Source organism: Archocentrus centrarchus, unplaced genomic scaffold (genome assembly GCF_007364275.1).
Source record: "Archocentrus centrarchus isolate MPI-CPG fArcCen1 unplaced genomic scaffold, fArcCen1 scaffold_45_ctg1, whole genome shotgun sequence".
Lineage (NCBI taxonomy): Eukaryota > Metazoa > Chordata > Actinopteri > Cichliformes > Cichlidae > Archocentrus > Archocentrus centrarchus.
In genome coordinates this window covers 743700-764908 of record NW_022060271.1, presented here as the reverse complement: position 1 = coordinate 764908, position 21209 = coordinate 743700, and positions in this window count along the sequence as shown.

Sequence of the window (21209 nt, the reverse complement as noted above, 5' to 3'; positions counted from 1 at the left end):
TCCCAGTCGTTAACCCCAGAGAGAGAACCAGCAAAGGAAGGTTCAGCTGTTGCTGCAGCAGTGTTCAATCCAGACATCTCAGTCACATTCCAGTCAGATGGACAGGCACTGCTCACACTACAGGCAGGCAAGGGCACACCTGCTTCATCACCGTCTGGAACTCAACTGAGGGGTAAGAAATTGACCTGTAGTAGCAGATTGCGATGGACTACCCGTTCGTGCCCATCCTGATCCCTGATCCGATAGATGTGCAAAGCAGGCTTCGAAGCCACCACAGTGTAGACAACCGGCTCCCACTTGTCAGAAAGCTTCCGTTTCCCTCGGGCAGCTTTGTTCGCCAGCAGCACCTTATCACCAAGTGACAGAGGCAGACCTTTGACCCTTTTGTTGTACTGGTCACGTTGATGTTTTTGCTCAGCTGTGCAGTTCTTTTGAGCCAGAGTCATTGCCCAGCGCAGGTCTCCCAAAAGAGACTTAACATAAACATTATAGTCACACACAGCCTCATCACGGAGTACATTCTCGAACATTAGGTCAACTGGCAGTCTAGGAACTCTCCCAAACATCAGATAGAAAGGTGCAAATCCAGTGGTCTCGTGAATGGTGCAGTTATAAACAAAAGTCATTGTGTGGATCATCTGTGGCCATTTCTGTTTAGAGCGAGGGGGCAGTGCTCTCAACATGTTGCCCAGGGTTCGGTTAAACCTTTCTGTATTGCCGTTCCCCATAGGGTGGTATGGCGAGGTATGCGACTTATCAACCCCTGACAACTTCAAGAGCTCGGCAATAAGCTCGCTTTCAAAGCTCGCTCCCTGGTCAGAGTGCAAGCGCTGGGGAAAGCCATAAATGCAAAAAACATTGTCCCACAGATTCTTGGCAACCCCTTTTGCGGTCTGGTCTCGACAGGGAAAGGCATGAGCCAACTTGGTAAAATGGTCCGTGACAACCAGAACATCCACCGACCTGTTGTTGCTGTCCTCCGCAGACCAAAAGTCCACACACACAAGTTCCAAGGGAGCAGAGGTCTTGATGTTTTCTAGTGGTGCTCTGGCAGAAGGTTCAGGAGTTTTACTGAGAACGCATCTTTGACAGTTCTTCACATGATCTCGCACATCTTTCTCCATACCAGACCAGAAGAAGCGCTGACGAGCCAGAGAGAGTGTGCGAGGCTGACCCTGGTGACCAGCATGATCATGAACACCCGATAACACATCAGCCTTCAAAGACTCAGGCACAACAAACTGAAACCTCTTGTGTTTGGTTAAAGGGTCCTTTGTGACCCGGTAGAGAATCCCACCCATGAGTGTCAACCTGTCCCACTGCTTCAGGACCTTCAGGGTTGGCTGACTCTCATTACAACGTTCCCGTCTGGAGGGTCTGCGCTTTCTCTCAACATAATGAGCAACCCTCGAGATTACTGGATCCTTCTGTTGTTGTGCCTGAAGATCAGTGAGAGGCAAAAAAGGCCACATATCCTGACCAGCAGGTTCCAAGGAGGTGAGGTGGTCAGCAAGGGAGGCTGCTCGTTGTCTCGAAGCTGCGTCCCACTCTTCAAATGAGGAGAGAAGGGAGGAGACATCATCCTCAGACAGTGAGCCATGAACTGCAGCAGAAGTAGAGGGGCCCCCCATTGACTGTGGCTGGCAAGTAAAGCGGAAAGTGTCCTGTACTTGTTCGTCACTGACATCATGAGCCTGTCCCAGCAGCTCAGAGTAAGGGACACACAACAGCTGGTCCCGCAGAGGCTTCACAAAGGGGTCCCTGCTGAGAGCATCTGCCACCACATTCAGACGTCCGGGAATGTGTTTAATCTCAAAGCAGTAAGGGGCCAGTTTGGAGACCCAACGCTGCCCACAAGCATCAAGTTTAGGTTTTGTTAGGATGTATGTCAAAGGGTTATTATCAGACCACACAGTGAACCTGTGACCCTTGAGCCAGTGGCTAAATTTGTCACAGACAGCCCACTTAAGGGCTAGAAACTCTAGCCTGTGAGCAGGATAATTTGCTTGGCTTCGGGAGAGAGACTTGCTGGCAAAAGCAATTGGCCTTGCTCTCTCCTCGCCAGCAGGCACTTGGGACAGAACAGCACCCAGACCATCCAGGGAAGCATCGGTGGAAAGGATGAAAGGCCTGTCAAAGTCTGGGTGTGCCAGCACCACACTGTTGAGGAGGGCACTATTAAGACCCTCAAATGCCTCATCACAGGCAGGTGTCCAGTCCTGAGGAGACAGTTCCCGGAAGGTACCCGCTCTCCGCCGTCCGGGGGAGCCCTTAACCTTCCTCTTCTGCCCAGCAGTCAGAGCATAAAGCGGCCTTGCAATCGAAGAACAGCCAGGAATGAAATGCTGATAATACAGCACCATCCCAAGGAAAGATTTGACCTTCCTCTGAGATGGCGTGAGCCCATCAGAGTCCATGAGGTCCTCCTTCCTGAAAGCTGAGATGACCTTAACTTTGCCCTGGTCAACTGAGACACCACTGCTATCCACTACATGGCCAAGAAATGTCACAGACCTGCGAAGAAAGCGACACTTCTTTTGTGACAGCTTTAGATTGTTTGCTCTGAGTCGTGAAAAGACCATGTCCAGACGTTTCAAAGCCTCCTCTTCAGAAGGGGCAAAGACGAGCAGATCATCAAGGTAGCAGAGGAGACTAGAAAAGTTCAAGTCACCAAACACACTGATCATCATCCTCATAAAGGATGCAGGACTGTTGCACAGACCCTGGGGGAGCCTGTTGTATTCGTACAGGCCCAAAGGTGTTGTGAAGGCCGTGTACCGTCTGTCAGACTCATGGAGGGGGATGTTGTAGAATCCCGATGTGAGATCCATAGTGCTGAAGAAGGCGTTCCCACCAAGGGCAGCAAGGCAATCAGCCTGATGGGGCAATGGGTGGGCATCCCTGACAGTTTTGGCATTGAGCCAGCGAAAGTCAGTGCAGATCCTCAAGTCCCCTGACTTCTTCCAGACAAGGACCAATGGCGAAGCATATTCACTGACTGACTTACTGATGATGCCTTTCATTTCCATCTCCGATAAAACCTCTCTCAGCTTGTGATAGCGCGCTGGAGGGACCCGACGATAGGGAAGCCGGAAGGGGCGGTCATCGGTGAGGTGAATGCGATGGACAAAACCCTTGGCCTCTCCACAATCCAACTTGTCTTTAGAAAAGACATCCTGGTAGGTAAGTATCAGATCAGCCAGCCGCTGTGTCCACTCCTCTGACACCTCACACGCCTCCAGGTCAATATCTGCCAAACCACATTCCTTCAGCCGTTGGGATGGGTTTGACGTCCGATCTGGGATAGATTCAGCAGTCCAATTGGTCTGTGGTCTACTGACACCCTGAGAGATGGGCAAGTCCTCAACAGCAAGACATGGAAAGACATCTGCCACCTTTGCATTGCGACGCAGCGTCACAGGAGTCTTTGTCGGGTTCAAGATTTTCATTGGTACCCAGCGATCACCCCACATGGGTGTCACCACCCGTCCAACAATTATGTCTCTAGGGGCTGAACGGGAGGAGGTGGGCTCCACTATGACAGTGCTCCCAAGTGATAGATGGGCATTGTTGGGCAACTTCCCCCACACAAGATATTCCTGTTGAGGTGCAAGAGTGATGGACTGTCTTAGCTTAACTGTCCCAACCTTGTCAGGCATGTCAGACCCAGACCAACGGGTTGTGCAACAAAGCAATTCGAGAAATTGCTCACAGTCAGGATTAGAGGTGCTGGAGCCTACAAGCTCCCAGTACTTTACATCAGACCTCATCTTTTGGATCAAGGGTCTGATGACATTGCTTCCAATGATCAGCTCATCTCTCTGCCCTGGAACAAGAAACATAGGGACAGAGAACTTGGAGCCATGAATCTCAATGTCGAGATCATAAATACATTTGGGCTTTGTTACAAGGCCACCACAGCCAACAAGGACCACCTTCTCAGGCACAGGTTGAGGAACAGTGAGAACACCTGCTGCTCTTAGTTTGGACTCCCCTTCTTCACTTAGCGTGCATGACATGCTTCCTGAATCAAGCATCCCTCTCAGAGTACACTGACCATTGACCGTCACTGAAGCATAAAACAGGTCACTTGCTTCAGCTACTCTGTGTGAGCCCACAACAATCACTTCCGTGTCATCTGGGAGAGAGCTACAACAGTTCACATAGACTGACTGCAAATCATGTTCTTTGTTGAGGGTGTCTCCGGCATCGCCCATGTTACCCCTCTCATCACACAGGCAGGCTAGTTTAAATCAGCACTGGAGGGAGGAAGAGTGGGAGTGGCACCATAACGGGTGGAACGTGAACACTGAGCCCTAATATGGCCAGGACTGAAGCAGTTATGGCATAACCTATAAAGCCTGCAGTGTGCATGTGTCGAGTGATCCTTCGAACCACAGACTCTGCAAGGCTCAGGGCACCGTTTGTTACCAGAACAGGCAGGCTGACGTCTGATAGGCTGGTGGTTGCTTGGTCTTGCACCGGCAGTGAGAGAAGCATTGCACAGAGAAAGAACCCTGTCAAACATAGTTACAACTTGTGTAAGGCCATTGTCAGCAGCAGTTGGAGCTGCAACAGGAGGCACATCAAGAACAGCAGGGGGCACAGACAAGCGAGCAGACTGATTTTGGCCCGCCACAATATCATCAGAGTCAGGCTGACTGCAGACCACAGTGACTGCAGGTGGAAAGTTACAAGGAGTCCTTGGCTGGTTCGCTACTAGGGCAGCCTGAGAATCACAAGGGTGAAGAGAATCAGCCATAGTGTTCTGGCTCAAAGCTGACAACCCCACTGAGGTCTGAGGCTGTGAAACAGTCTTCCTCTTGTTCCTTGTGTGATTGTCGAGACGTTCCTGAACCTCAGCTGCGGTCCACTGCTCAGGTGACTTTAGCTGGAAAGTCAAGGCAAGAGTGGGGTCAGGACAGTGATTAATGAACATCATGACCACTTCAGCACTCGGGTCCTCCACAAATTTGCCTCGCCTCCGAAGACATTCATCAGCAGCATCGATGGATTTGTTAAGACGAATCCAGTAATCAAGAGCACTTTCATGTGCCCGGGGAGTGGTTCCATAAAAGTCTTTCATAGGCAGATTAGAGTATGCCAGCTCACTGAAGTTCCCCTTTAATATCTCAAACACAGCTGTGGGTAGATCAGACGTACACAGCTCAGGACGACTGCGGAGAGATACTTTAACCACATCTCTAGCTCTGCCTGTCAGTCTCGACATTATCAAGTCATACATTTCAGCATGACTGTCACACTTAACCCTCTTCAGGTAAGTTTTCATCATGTCTTCCCATTCATGAACAGAAAATGTGTCTGTGTGATCACCCCTGAAATAAGGTGGAGCTCTGGCATCAGACTGTACAACAACCTTTAGCTGTGATGTATCACTGGTAGACTGACACAGAGTAGGCTGAGGCTGGACAGCACTTGGTTGATGTATAGCACTAAGGCTTGCTGATATACTATCCCCTATTTGTTTAGCAAAATCACTAAACAGAGAGCCTCAACAGGAACCACCTGTGTGGGCTCACAATTTGGCTGGGCAATGGGTGTGGAGCTAGCAGTGGGGACCAAAGGTGAGTTGACAAAAGACTGATCAGATGCATATTTGGGGACACCAGGGGACACAGACCCACCCCTACCAAAACACTGTGAAGGCATCTGTTTGCCCCTTCCCACCCCTAAGGTGACACCACGCCCACAACCCACCACAGACTGAAACTTAAAGGGGTCTACACCTGACATCATGAATAAAAATTATCAATGGCAAAGGAGAGAAAAAAAAAAATTAAATTAAAAAAAAATTTTTAAAAAAGGATGATCAAAACACACAATCAAATATGCAGCAGAATGTAAATAAACACACACAAACCCTCAAAAAAATTCAAAGCAATAAACAGAAATAAAAATTTTTTTACTTTTCTATGTAGAAGTCCAATATATACTCTTCATTCAAAATACACATCCCTTATTCATGTTTATCACGTCTATTTCAAAACAGAAAAAGAGGGTTGGATTGTCGGGAACGTCCTCTTAACGTGCGGCAGGGCACGAGCAGTTCGATATAACAAACACACACAAATGAAATGAGGGAGAATGTGTGCGAGTCTCTCTTTATGGTGACGACACACCTTGCGTGCACGGCGACCGGAGGGCGCGCGCGCGGGCTGCGCCGCCCAGCAGGAGAGGAGACGAGGGTGACTGCAGCTACACCCGGGAGGTCAGACGAGCGCTGACCGGCGATGCAACGGGTCTCACGGCACCAAGTGTAACCGGTGGCTTCTACAGCTCTCTGCGTTGTGTGCATCAATGATCAGATCAGGCCACCGACGTGATTTGGAGGCGATCTCCTTTTATTTCTGACCAAATAGTAAACAAAACATCACAGTCTGGTTGGTGACGATCGCTTTAAGCCCCTACACAAACAAAACACACAAAGACATTGTTGCCTAGTACAGCTGGATTTACGATTACTAAACTTCCTAAACTTTCACTCACCGCTCCCGCCGAATGCCACAGGAAGAAGGGGGAGAGTGAGCGCGAGACTGCTCCTTATAAAGGAGTTGTCCCAGAAAACTAAACGTAGGGGTACAGAAAACAATAACAAAAGAAAGGTTCCGCACACCAACCGGAGCTACACAAACACGTCAGGTAAATTCAATAAAATAATCTTTGTGAAATTCTACATAAATAAATATGAACATAACTGGCAGAGACAACTGTAAACTATAAACACTATTAACAAAGAACTGGCATTGTTACATTCGCCGGGCTCTGAGGCCCTCAGATGAGCTTCCAGTGATTCTGGCTCACACGTGGAGGAGACGGTGAGGAGAGAGGACCTTCATCTGATGGCTGAAGAAGAAGCAGCAGGATGGATTCAGCCAAAAAGGGGGCGCTAGACAGAGGGACGTCTCCCTCAGTGAGAGAGGCAGATATGAGCTGAAACACAGGAATCAAACCAGGGACGCTGCTGTTATGGAGCTGAACTGGAACCATTCACACACTGAGGCCCTCTGAACACATGTTAATGACAGCTGTGCAGAGACACACTGATGACTGACTGGAACACTATGATTCACCTTTTAGATTAACACCATCCTCCCACAGGCTTTAGATATGGACACTAGAGGGAGCTGCTGGACTGGAAACACTACATGGATACAAGCAGATCATCAGTGATGCTTCCTCAGTGTGATGACCCGTCTGAGAGGGGAGGAGCCAAAAGTCGCAACAATGTAACAACACAAGCAGGTCATCTTCATTTCTCCTGGAAATCAGTCCCAGATGTTAAAGGATGTGTTGATCCTCAGATCCACCTGGAGGACAGAGGAGGACACACAGGTGCAGAAGGGTTTTTACCTTTAACTCTTTCCCCCATAAAGACGACATTTGACCCCCCACCCCCCCCCCCCCCCACCCCCACCCCATACTTTTTCCCACCTCAGCATAAATCAGTAAAGACGAGGTCTGACAGCCATTAGAAGAAGTTCCAGGTGTTTGTCAGCTCCATTGATCTGTACAGGTACAGACCGTCCTCACTGACTGCTGATGCACACTCAGTCCTTTTTATTCTGGAAGCAGGTCTGAAAGAGGAACGAGGGTTTCTGCAGGAGTCTGAAAGGTTTAACGTCTAGAAGAGGTGCAGCATAGCTGGAACATACAGACCATGGTTTATTGTTTCAGTTCTTTAAGATGATCCAACTTCCTGCTCCTATTGGTTCTCATATCTGCCACACTGTGGATTTAAATCAGAGCTTCGCATAAAAACTAAATCTGATCCACACTGGGGCATTGGACATGATGAAATAACCTGATTGGGCTGCATGTGTCATCGTGCTGGTTTCTGTGGCTGCTCTCTGCAGCCTCGCTTTGAGGACTTTAGGCTGCACAATATGGGGAAAGGCCCCATTTAAACGAGGTGTCAGTCAAAGCTTTCATACCTCTAAGGATTTATGGAGCTGTTGTTAGATGCTTTCCAGATGGAATTGCATGATGGATCAAATATTTACCAGTGGGTCGTTAATCATAGGCACGTGAAATCATATTGTGGGCCGGTTGTGGCCCACGGGCCTTGAGTTTGACACATGTGCCTTAGATACTGTTTAAATTTCATGCCTCCACAGGAGGAATATTCCTCATAATAATTGTAATAAATAATATAAAGTGGATTTGGAGCTGGGCAGCACGGTGGTGCAGTGGTTAGCACTGCTGCCTCACAGTTAGAATACCATCTGGAAGGCCTGGGTTTGATTCCACCTTGGCCCAGGCCTCTCCCTCTCTCTGTGTGGAGTTTGCATGTTCTCCCCGTGCTTGCGTGGGTTTCCTCCGGGTACTCCGGTTTCCTCCCACAGTCCAAAGACATGCACTTACTGGGGTTAGGTTAATTGGCTATTCTAAATTGCCCATAGGTGTGACTGAGCGCGTGAATGTGAGTGTGAAAGGTTGTCTGTAACTCTGTGTTGGCCCTGCGACAGGCTGGCGACCTGTTCAGGGTGTACCCTGCCTCTCGCCCTATGACAGCTGGGATAGGCTCCAGCCCCCCCGCGACCCTGAACAGAATGTGCGGAAGCGAATGGATGGATTTGGAGCTCTTTAGGACGCATAAGCAGGTCACAGAGCCAACCAGAGAGGGGCAGATGCTGATCAGTTATAACACATCTGTTTAGGTGTGTTGTTACCTTGGCTGCACAGCTGGAATCAAAGCTCTGCTTCTGTTTTCTGTCCTTTCAGCTTCCTAAAAATGCCACAGCAGAGCATTAAAGCTTAATAACGTGTCTCTGCAGTGTCTCTGCAGCGTGACAGATGTGTGTATCACACAGCCACGGCTCATTGGCTCAGAGGGCCTCACTGAGCCCCACAGGCACCAGTGGGAGCTCGAAGCCTTCATAACTGTGTGAGGTGTCGGCGCTCACCACGAAGCGTTTTGGGGTAAATGTGCGGGAACGTGAGCGCCGCTGGCTCCGCCCCTCCAATAACACTCCTCTGCCTCATCGTTGAGCTCCTCTCTGCATCATGCTGCTCGTCGTCTCACAGGTCAGAATGGATTAAATGGACTTCAGTGAAGTGAAAGTAAGTTCATTTCCACTTTCAGAGACCAGGAGCCGTCACAGTGAGCTGATCCACTGTGATTAGCCTCCATCTGAGGGCCTAAGAACCCAGCTTGGAGAACATGGTGGAGCAGTTCAGTAATGTAGGTGGAGGCCTCACCCTGACAGAAAGATGCTTTTCTGGCATTAATGACCACTCAGAGCTTTTTATCTGCCTCTCAGCAGATTTAGAAACACCCACTCATGAATGTGTCTGTGGGAGGAAACCCACTCAGCACAACATGCTAACCCCACACAAAGGCTGCAGCTGGGATTTGAACCAGGAACCTTCTTACTGTGAGGGGACAGTGCTAACCAGTCTACTACCTACTGCAGAGCTTTCTCTGACCTCAGTGTGACCTCTGTTCCTTATACTGGGTTATCACTCATCAGCTGTTTTACTGTTTCACTGTCCTGAGGTTCCTCCCTGATCCTTCAGCAGGGATCTGTGTCTGTGGGACCCTGGACTAATACGTGGACACAGACTAACAGACATGGTGTGTTTGTGTGATCTGAGAGGATCCACTGCAGGATCTAATTTGTCAGATCTGAGCCTGAACACATCAGTGTACAAATATTTGTTCATTAATTTTTCACTTTTGTGTATTTATCGTCCATAGAACAAGTCCACCCGACCTTATCTTTACATTTTTAAATGCTGTCCTTCCATTTTTTCAAACATATCAATTTCTTATACAACAGTACAATCTTTATATCCCGGACTTTAATAACATGTATGAAAGAAGTCGTTACTAACTGAAGAAAGTAGCTACAGATAAATGTAACATGTTTGTGTAGATACAGAAAGGCCATAACTGTGTCCCTCAAACTGTAAAAGAGAAAAAGCCTTTCAAACATGTTTCCAATGAGTAGCTGCAGGCGAGCTGTGATTGGCCTCAGAGTAAAAACTACATTTCCCTGTAACATGATTGTTGCTGCAGTCGGTGCTCACATGAAAACCATGTGATCATGCTGACAACACAGTGACAGGAAACACTTCATTCATGAGGACCAGGCACGCAGACAGCTGTCTTAGTAAGAGTTTAATTTCTTTGAAGAAAGCAGCAGTTACTCAGAGAATGTCTGACAGAAGCTGAGGAGTCTCTGCAGAGCACTCGCACACGTTACATCAAAGGCATGACCTTTGACACAGAAGGGAGCACAGGTAAGGATGGAGAGCCAGTTTCCTCAGCAGGTAACCAGTTACTGGAAGACAATTCATTTGCTCCTCTGTAGCTGAAACAATGTAAGAAACTCACCAACAGCAGTCCACACAAACAATTCACACAAGCATTGATTATTATAATGAGCATAAATGTATTTTTCTAACTGTAGGAAGTGCTGCTAGCAGCTAATTAGATCAATAAAGCACCTGGATTATAATGTTTTTGGTGTGTGTGCACTTTTTACATGATTTCTGCAAACTCGGAAAGAGACAGCACTCTGAGACACCCTGGATGAGTGATACATAAGTGTAACTCCTCTGGTTCTATATCAGAATCAGAATCAGAATCAGAAGGTTTTATTGCCATATGGGTGAACAGGTTCACAGCATTAGGAAATTGCTGCGGTACTTCGTGCTTACAGAAAAAAAACAAATAAGTATAAAAACTATAAGACAATATACAAGTATACAAATTGCAAATATACAGAGATATTAGAGCTATAACTATAGCACAATATTACAAAATTACAAAATATACAGTGCAGAGACTAATTAAAAGATAAAAGAATGTAGACTATATTCCACTAATATGTACATCAGTGCAATCAGACAGGTGCATAGACATAGGGTCATCAGCGTTTGTGGAGGGTGGTGGTAACAGTCTTAGGGTAATTGTTCATGAGTCCAACAGCAGAGGGGAAGAAACTGTTCTTATGGCGGGAGGTTCTGGTCCGTATGGACCGTAGCCTCCTGCCTGAGGGGAGAGGGTCAAAAAGTCTGTGCCCAGGGTGAGAGTGGTCGGCTGTGATCCGACCTGCACGCCCCAGTGTCCTGGAGGTGTACAGGTCCTGGAGAGATGGGAGGTTACAGCCAATCACCTTCTCAGCAGAGTGCACAACGCGCTGTAGTCTCTGTTTGTCCCTAGTGGTGGCTCCAGCGTACCACACAGTGATGGAGGAGGTGAGGATGGACTCAATGATGGCAGTATAGAACTGCACCATGGTCCTTGCTGGCAAGTTGAATTTCTTCAACTGCCGCAGGAAGTACATCCTCTGCTGGGCCTTTTTGATGACAGAGGTGATGGTGGGCTCCCACTTGAGGTCCTGGGTGATGGTAGTTCCCAGGAAGCGAAAAGAGTCCACTGTGGTGATGGGGGTGTCAGTCAGGATGATGGAGGGTAGAGGGGCTGTGTGCTTCCTAAAGTCCACTATAATCTCCACTGTCTTCTGGGCGTTCAGTACCAGGTTATTGTGGCTGCACCAGGACGCCAGACGTTTGACCTCCATCCTGTAGGCCGACTCGTCCCCGTCTGAGATGAGTCCGATGAGAGTCATGTCGTCTGCAAACTTAATAAGCTTGACAGACTGGTGGTCAGAGGTGCAGCAGTTGGTATACAGGGAGAAGAGCAGAGGAGAGAGGACACAGCCCTGAGGAGTGCCAGTGCTGATGGTCCGGGAGTCCGAGACATTCTTCCCCAGCCTCACGTGCTGCTTCCTGTTCATCAGGAAGTCAATGATCCACCTGCAGATGGGATCTGGCACGTTCATCTGGGACAGCTTGTCTTGGAGGAGATCAGGGATGATGGTGTTGAAGGCAGAGCTGAAGTCCACAAACAGGATCCTGGCGTAGGTTCCCTGGGAGTCCAGATGCTGTAGGATGAAGTGCAGAGTCAGGTTGATGGCGTTGTCCACAGACCTGTTGGCTCTGTAGGCAAACTGCAGGGGGTCCAGAAGGGGGGCTGTGAGGGACTTGAGGTGGGACAGCACCAGACGCTCAAATGACTTCATGACCACAGAAGTCAGTGCCACAGGTCTGTAGTCATTTAGTCCAGTGATCCTTGGCTTCTTGGGGACAGGAACAATGGTAGCGGTTTTAAAGCAGACAGGCACGTGGCAAGCCTCCAGTGAGGAGTTGAAGATGTTCGTGAACAATGGGGCAAGCTCGTTAGCACAGTGTCTCAGTGTGGCAGGTGAGACACCATCTGGACCTGGAGCTTTGCGAGCTTTGACACTCCTGAACTGCTTTAGCACCTGGTCCTCCTGAATACAAAAGACTGTGGGGGTGGGGGAGGAGGGGGACTCTGGGGTGGGAGTCCTTGATGATGTGGGCTTCTCTGAGGTGTGGGGAGTGGGGGAGGTTGGGGGGTGAATATTTGTGTTGGCTGTATTGTAGTTGGGACTGGTGGAGGTGTGAAGGCTGCTGAACTGACCATCAAAACGACAATAGAACTCGTTCAGTCTATTTGCAGTTTGTATATGCACAAAGAAGTAATGTAAACAAGAATACAAACAACAGCTGAAGCTGAAACTCTCACTGATCCTCAGATTACAACAGAAAATCAGAATAAACTGCAGCTCAGGGTCACAGACAGACACATGATGATAATCAGAGACGTGAGAAACAAAATCAGACTCCTGATGTTTGACTTCTGCAGCCGTCTGCATCCATCTCAAATCTCTGCTGAAGAGGCTCATGGATCTCAGTAAGACGCTCCTGTGAGCCTCGCATCTGTTTCCTGTAAATCAGAAAACCAAGACCACCAGCAAGAAGAAGCAGAGGAAAAACTATCAGGGCCACAAGTCCCAGTGCTGGACCTGCAGGAGACAAACAGGTGTGAGGTGTCAGCAGTCAGGCAGGTGATCAGTAAAGGACAGAGACAAAAAAAAAGTATATATATACACATATATATATATATATATATATATATATATATATATATATATATATATATATATATATATATATATATATATATATATATATATATATATATATGTATGTATGTATGTATGTGTGTGAATAAAGTTAGAATTTTTTTGTGCTCTTTTATTTAAAATTAGGACACACATGATCTGACATCTTGTTTGAACCTGTTACCTGGCCTCTCCAAAATCAAAAATCATACCCAATTTAAATCAGCTGCTGTTCCTGAACTCTTTGGAGTACATGCAGACGCTTGATCTCTTTGTGAAGAAGACAAGCTGTATTTTTCATTTTTGCAGTCAAAAATGCTGTAACTGTAATGAGTATGTAGCTATTAAGTTTGGAACGTAGAAAAATTAAACAATTTTTGCCTCTCCTGGATTTGGTGGTGCAGTGGTTAGCACTGCTGCCTCACAGTTAGAATACCATCTGGAAGGCCTGGGTTCGATTCCACCTTGGCCCAGGTCTCTCCCTCTCTCTGTGTGGAGTTTGCATGTTCTCCCCGTGCTTGCGTGGGTTTCCTCCGGGTACTCCGGTTTCCTCCCACATTCCAAAGACATGCACTTACTGGGGTTAGGTTAATTGGCTAATCTAAATTGCCCATAGGTGTGAATGAGAGCATGAATGTGAGTGTGAAAGGTCGTCTGTCCCTCTGTGTTGGCCCTGCAACAGGCTGGCGACCTGTTCAGGGTGTACCCTGCCTCTCGCCCTATGACAGCTGGGATAGGCTCCAGCCCCCCCGCGACCCTTAACAGGATGTGCGGAAGCGAATGGATGGATGGATGGAATCAGCGATGAAATCCTCTAATAAATAATAATTCATTTTGTCACTTCTTTGAATAAATATAGTCTGTTTTTGATCCATTCTGACACTCCGTTGGTGATAAAAAGTATTGTAAACACTGTTTATGCACAACGGCACACACACTCTTACTTCCTGCTCAGTTTCACACACGGAGGACGCACTGACTATGGAGGGAGTTTATGGATTCATGTGAAAACAAACCCCATAGCACCACACACCCACGTGTCAGGAATTTTATTGACTATACATCTGTGGTTTCGGATTTTGGGTCAGAGTCGACCAATCAGAACGACTGGAGAACATTTGGGGTCATGTCCAGAAAAGTCACATGACACTGTCTGCTTATCATTGGCTCTGGAAAACCCATTTCTTAACAAGGTTTTCTGAATGAGGTGTCAATCCAATTGGGAGGGTCTATCCTGCCATATAAAATCATTGTGATGGTGGACTGAAGCGTTATTGTGACACCACGTGTTTGCAAACGCTGAAGCACGACAAACGGACCGTGGACGGTCCACTGCCAGTTAACAGGTTAAAAAAATAAAATCTCATCCATTCTCTTCTTATCCTGTTCAGGGTCGCAGGGGGGAGCTGGAGCCTATCCCAGGTGTCACAGGATCCACCCTGTACAGGTCACAGCCAACTCAGAGAGACAGACAACCATTCTCACTCACATCCACATCTATCTCTGCCTCCAACATCCAGCAGGTCATCCACACAACACACAAAGAAACATCAGCAACCAGGAAGCAGCTTCACCTCTGATCACAGACACACTCAGCTCTGATCACTCACCTGGAGGAACAACTCTCAGGTAGATGATGCTGCTGATTTTAATGGGGTGCAAAAGGTTTGTTGCATTCATAATAATACACCTGTATGTTCCCTCATCAACAGCCGTCACATCCTTCAGGATCACAGACACGTCTCCATCCTTCATCTGTCTGTCCTGCAGATCCACACGGTTCTTAAAGGATGGATGCTGGTAACGTGGAAGAAAGGCATCAAACCAGTAGAAAAAGACAGATTCTGGCTCCAGGTCATCTCTGCTCCAGACTACAGCTGGGTATTTTATGTTTGGCCCTTGACATGGCAGAGTGACGTTCTGTCCAGGATCAGCTGTGATGGTTTTCTGCTCTGAAAGAGGAAACAACACACAGCAGAGAGGTCAAAGGTCAAAGTACAATTATGAACTGAATCATCACACTGACACACACACAAACAAACATCAACAACCAGACGTCTGTGAGATGCGTCACTGCTGAGATCACGCGAGAGCTGTGCGTAAGTAATATGGCGGTATAGTAAACAAACCGGTGCAACTCAGGTAAATCAAACCAATATATTTATACCAAAATAGAATTATTCCTAATACTAACCTCTGCCTATTAATTCTTTCAATATAACAAACTGGACGAGGAAACATTGTACAGCCTGGAGAGCTACGTCGACGAGTGCTTTGTCAACTTCGTGATGGGCAAACCACAAAAAAATCCTGCTACCACGGCCACACCAACTTCTAAACGCACTCGTTCCGAGTGCTCAACAAGCACATCCACATTATCCCCAGAGAAAAGCTTCACTGATGTCCTGGACTCCATCGACAAGAAGCTAACTAGCCTAGATGCCCGACTTGCCTTGGTGGAGGTTCTACACAAGGAATTCCAACAGCTGAGGGTGTCGTTGGAGTTTAGCCAAGAGCAGGTGGCGTCGCTCGCTGTCGAGAACCAAACGCTGAGGGATACCGTGAAACAACTCACCGATGGGATGACACAGCTGACCGGGGAAAACAAGAAAATGAGGGAGACCATTCTGGACATCCAGGCTCGGAGCATGCGGGACAACCTCGTCTTCTCCGGGATCCCAGAGCAAGCAGAGGAGGATGCCGACGCCTCGGTTCGCGAATTCCTCCAGCATCAGCTGAAACTCCCGAGTGAAGCGGTAAAAAATATAACTTTCCATCGTGTTCACCGGCTCGGAGGTAAGAAGCCCGATAACAAACGGCCTCGGCCAATTGTAGCTAAATTTGAACATTACAAGCAAAAAGAGCAGGTCAGGAGTCGGGGCAGAGAGCTGCGTGGAACACACTACAGTGTTAATGAACAATTTCCAAAAGAGATTCTCGATCGGAGGCGAGTATTATTTCCAATAAGGAAGAAATACATCACTGAGGGCGTCAGAGCTACGGTAGCTGTAGATAAGCTTTATGTTAACGGTCAGCTGTACAGGGACCGGGAGGTTACCCCATGGCTTTATTAGGAGCAACTTCATGTTAATTTAAAGCATGTAATTGATTAGATAAGAGATAAACTTAAACCGCGGCCGGTCTACAAGTCTGTATATAACAATTAATGCACAGCGCATTGTTTTGTTATCATGTTGTTTTTTTTTCTTTTTTTATGCTTGGCTCTTTGGTGTTTGCACTGTTTCATTTCTCTCTCACTTTACACTCCTTTTTGTTGTTCTTTTTTTGCACCCAACATGTTTGCCACACGGGCATACAGCACACACGCTGCCATACAGGATACACAGTCATGCAGGACACGTACACATGCGCACACAAGGTCATGGAGGACACATGCGAGGACGCGCGCACACATCTTTAGTAAACACACAACACTTCACCTGTTAATCTAAACATGAGCACACTCAAGTTTGTCTCATGGAATGTACGCGGAGTTGGTTCAAGGGAAAAGAGAGTGAAAATTATTAATCGGTTAAATGATTTACAGGCTGACGTTGTGTTTCTACAGGAGACACATGTGTCCAGAACATCTGCGCACACACTCTCCTCTCCACAGTTCCCTCACATGTACTCAGCCTGCTACAACTCCAAACAAAGAGGTGTAGCCATATTGATTAACAAAAAGGTAAACTGCATCATTAGTAATACTACATCAGACCCAGAAGGTAGATTTATAATACTCAATTTAACTATTCAAAATATAGATTTATGCATTGCTAGTATATATGGGCCAAATGTTGATGACCCCTCCTTCTTTCATACCTTCTTCACTTTACTGTCCGATCACTCTGACACCACACTTGTAATAGGAGGAGACTTCAACCTGGTACTTAATGCAGATATTGACAGGCTCAGTACAGCAGTGAGTCAGAGGAACTGGCAGTCTGCAGACATTCTTAAACAGTACATGAAGGATTTTGGACTTTGCGATGCTTGGCGTTCACATCACCCCACTCTGAAAGATTATAGTTTTTTCTCACCAGTACACAAGTCTCACTCCCGCTTAGATTACTTTTTAGTTAGCAGCTCCATGATGATGGATATCACAGACACTCAGATTCACCCTATCACTATCAGTGATCATGCACCGGTGTCTATGTCTCTGACACAGAAAAGAGTCACACCACCAATCAGGAACTGGAGATTTAATACATCATTACTTAAAGAACAAGATTTCATTAATTATTTCAAAAAGGAGTGGTCAGCATATTTAGAAAATAATGATCAACCTGGAATATCACCATGTGTTCTTTGGGAAGCAGGAAAAGCAGTAATGAGGGGCAAAATAATATCTTACTGCTCGCATAAGAAAAATAAAGAAAAAACACTTGTGTTAGAATTAGAACAGAAAATTAAATCTTTAGAAACTGCCTATGCTGCTTCACCACAAGAACATATAATTAACAACATGAGGAAACTAAAACTGGAGTTAAATGAAATAATTGATAAAAGGACACAATTCATGTTGCAGAGGTTGCGTTTAGAAAACTTCGAACATGGAAATAAATCTGGAAAATTTTTGGCTAACCAGTTAAAACTAAATAAAGAAAAAACAGCCATTTATTCTATTAAAGACTCAACTGGTAATATTACCCACGACCCACAACAAATAAATAACTCTTTTAGAGACTTCTATGAAGCCTTATACTCATCGCAGATTAATCCATCTGATGCTGAAATTGAAGAATATCTTAATAACATTAATCTACCTAAACTAAATGATGAACAGGCCGCGACTCTTGATTCGCCTCTTTCATCATCTGAATTTTACGAAGCAATACAGCATCTCCCAAATAATAAAGCCCCAGGCCCAGATGGTTTTCCAGCAGAGTTTTATAAAGAATTTTGGTCTGTGCTAAGACCCTCTTTTCTCAGAATGGTGGCTCAGATTCAGAGCAATCATGCGGTCTCTCCAAACATGAACTCTGCTAGCATTAGTCTACTTCTTAAACCAGGCAAAGACCCCACACTCCCATCCAGCTACAGGCCAATCTCTCTGATTAATGTAGACCTTAAAATAATTTGCAAAGTCCTTGCCAGAAGGTTAGAAAAAATCACTCCATCTATTATACATCCAGACCAAACAGGTTTTATCAAGGGTCGGCACTCTGCCAATAATACACGCAGACTGATAAATATAATAGATTACTGTTCTATTAATAAATTAGAAACCACAGTTGTCTCTTTAGATGCAGAGAAGGCATTTGATAGGGTAAATTGGAAATTTCTGTTAGCAGTTCTACACAAATTTGGATTTGGTTCATCCTTCAAAAACTGGATCAGAACATTATACAGCTCTCCAAATGCACGTGTTAGAACAAATGATCTTATTTCCCAAAGCTTCAGTCTGCAGAGAGGCACCAGACAGGGCTGCCCACTTTCTCCTTCACTCTTTGTCATTTTCATTGAACCACTAGCAGCAACAATCCGACAAAATGTAGATATTAAAGGAATTCAAACAGAAAACACAGACCATAAGATAAGCCTTTATGCTGATGATGTATTACTTTTCCTTGAGAACTCACAAACTTCTCTTCTAAAAACAATCACACTTATAGATAAGTTCTCATCTATATCAGACTACTCCATCAATTGGAGTAAATCAAACGTTTTACCTCTAAATTGTAATTTTCAGAACACCACGACCACCTCACTACAATCTGGCAATATTAAATATTTAGGTGTTAATTTTTCCCCCAGGCTGTCAGACCTGGTACGGTTGAATCATATTCCTCTATTAAAAACAGTAGAGGATGATCTCACACGTTGGAACTCTCTACCTATATCTATCATGGGGAGAGTTGCCACAGTAAAAATGATGATTTTGCCTAAAATCAATTATTTGTTTTCACTGATCCCTAATAAACCTTCTGTTGCCTGGTTTAAATCTCTGGACTCAAACATTTCAAAATTTTTGTGGAAAAATAAAACCTCAAGAATAAGTTTAAAGACTTTACAAAAGCTAAAATGCAATGGTGGTCTAGAACTCCCAAACTTTTATCACTATTTCTTAGCCAATAGATTACAGTATATTTCAAGATGGATCAAATCAAGCCCTTTAGACAGCCCATGGCTGGATTTAGAACAAACACTCTGTGGAAAAGTGAAAATCTCTGACTTACCTTTCATTAGCGTCAGTATTAAACATCATAGTGGTTTTAAAAGTCTTAACATAAACACCTCTCTGACAGCCTGGTGGGAATTCTTAAAGATAACAAAGTCTTCACTTATCCCATGTGAACTGACACCCATTTGGAACAATCCAGATATATGTCAGAAAAAGACAGTACTGAACTTCTCAACATGGCAAGAGAAAAGAATAAAGAATTTAGAACATGTTATTCACGATGGGACCTTTATTTCATTTGAAGAACTTATTTCCAAATATGAAATTAGCAATAGCAAATTTCTCGAATACCAGCAGTTGAGGTCTATCATACAGGCAAGGTTTAATTTAAATAATTTAAAATTAGAAACCCCTGTACTGGTAACAGAATTTCTAAATCTTTATACCCCTAAATTATTATCAAAAATATATAAGTTATTATTAAAAATTAATGATTCAATATCCCTCCCAACTACAAAATGGGAGCGAGATCTTTCCATTAACCCAGAGGAAAACTTCTGGACACAGATATGTTTAAACACTTTCAAAATGACTAAAAGTCCGAATTTACAACTTATACAATACAAAACTCTCCATAGAATACATTATACAGGACACAGGATGTTCCAAATGGGCCTCAGAGACACAAATATATGCACCCACTGTTCAGGCAACCATACTGAAAACTATATGCATGCAGTTTGGTCCTGTACACCTGTTCAGAGGTTCTGGCAGAGGATATGTGAGGAATTATCCACATGTTTTAATTGCGATATCCCAACATCACCAAAACTGTGCAATCTAGGTAATTTAAGTGAATTAAACATGGAAACAAATATATCACACATAGTTCTTACTACCTTATGCATCGCTAAGAAAACTATCCTCATGAATTGGAAATCAAAAAATGATTTATGCGTTACTCACTATAAGAATCTACTTTTAGACCACATTAGTCTGGAAAGAATGTCTGCCACCTCTAAAAATCAACTGGCAAAATTTGAATCTCTCTGGTCCCCACTGATCAGCTCCATCGCATGATGGGGGTGACGAGCTGTGGTCTAGTTTCATGGCGCACCCGGTAGGTGGCTGGGGGTGGGCCGGGGGGACCTGGGTGTCTGATGGCTCTGGCCTGGAGGCGGTGGCTACCGTTTGTGGTTTCTGTGTCCGGGCCCTGGTTGTTGGTGGTGGGGACTTGGATGGTGCTCTTATGGTCGTGGGGTGTGGGGCTCGGGGTCCCGTGGTGGCGGTGCTGGCCCCGTCCGGGTGGCCGGCTTCCTCTGTGGGGGCCGGGGTGCGGGGGTCGGGGCCCTGGTGCCCGGGGTTGCCCGTTTCCTGGCTGGGCCCCTCCCTGCGCTGGAGGGGTCTGTGCCCCCTTGGGCGCGCCGCCGTGTGGGGTGGGTTGGCTGTGTCCCGGTGTCTGGCTGGCATTCCGGGATTCTGGGTGCCCTCCCCCATGGGGTGGTGGGGCGCTCAGGTGAGGGAGCAGCAGTTGCCCCACACGGGGCCGGTTGGTTCTGACTCAGGACCACTGTGTGCGTGTGTGTGTATGTGTGAGTATGTGTGTGGGGGTGTGTGTCTGTGTGTGTGTGCGTGTGTGTGCGTGCGTGTGTATGTGTGCGTACGTGCGTGTGTGTGTGTGTGCGATATTTGTTGTCCTTTGTATGCATGTGGGGTGTGTGTTGTGTCCTGTTCGCAGTGGGGGCAGTGGGTGCCGGCCTGGAGTACGGTGGCGTCCTGGGGGTGCGGTCACTTCAGGCCCTGGACCTGCCTTCCCTGGGCTGCGGGGGGGTGTAGGGAACTGGGGTGCCTAGTGAGCCAGTAGCTAGCTGGCTCTCTTCCTCCGGGGGGTAGTCCTCTGCCTCCCGGTCATATTTATCCTGGCCCCTCCCCTCCTCCCACTCAGTTTAACATCACATTATGCACACATAGGTTCTCGGGGGAGGGGGGCTCGTGCTGCAGTGAGTAGGGCCATCACCTCGGCTCTGCTCGCTGTGCTGCGTGATGTCCCACTCCTCCTTTTTTAATTGCATTATACAGCTCACAACACATCATAGTACATATAGGGCCTTGGGGGGCAGGTGTGT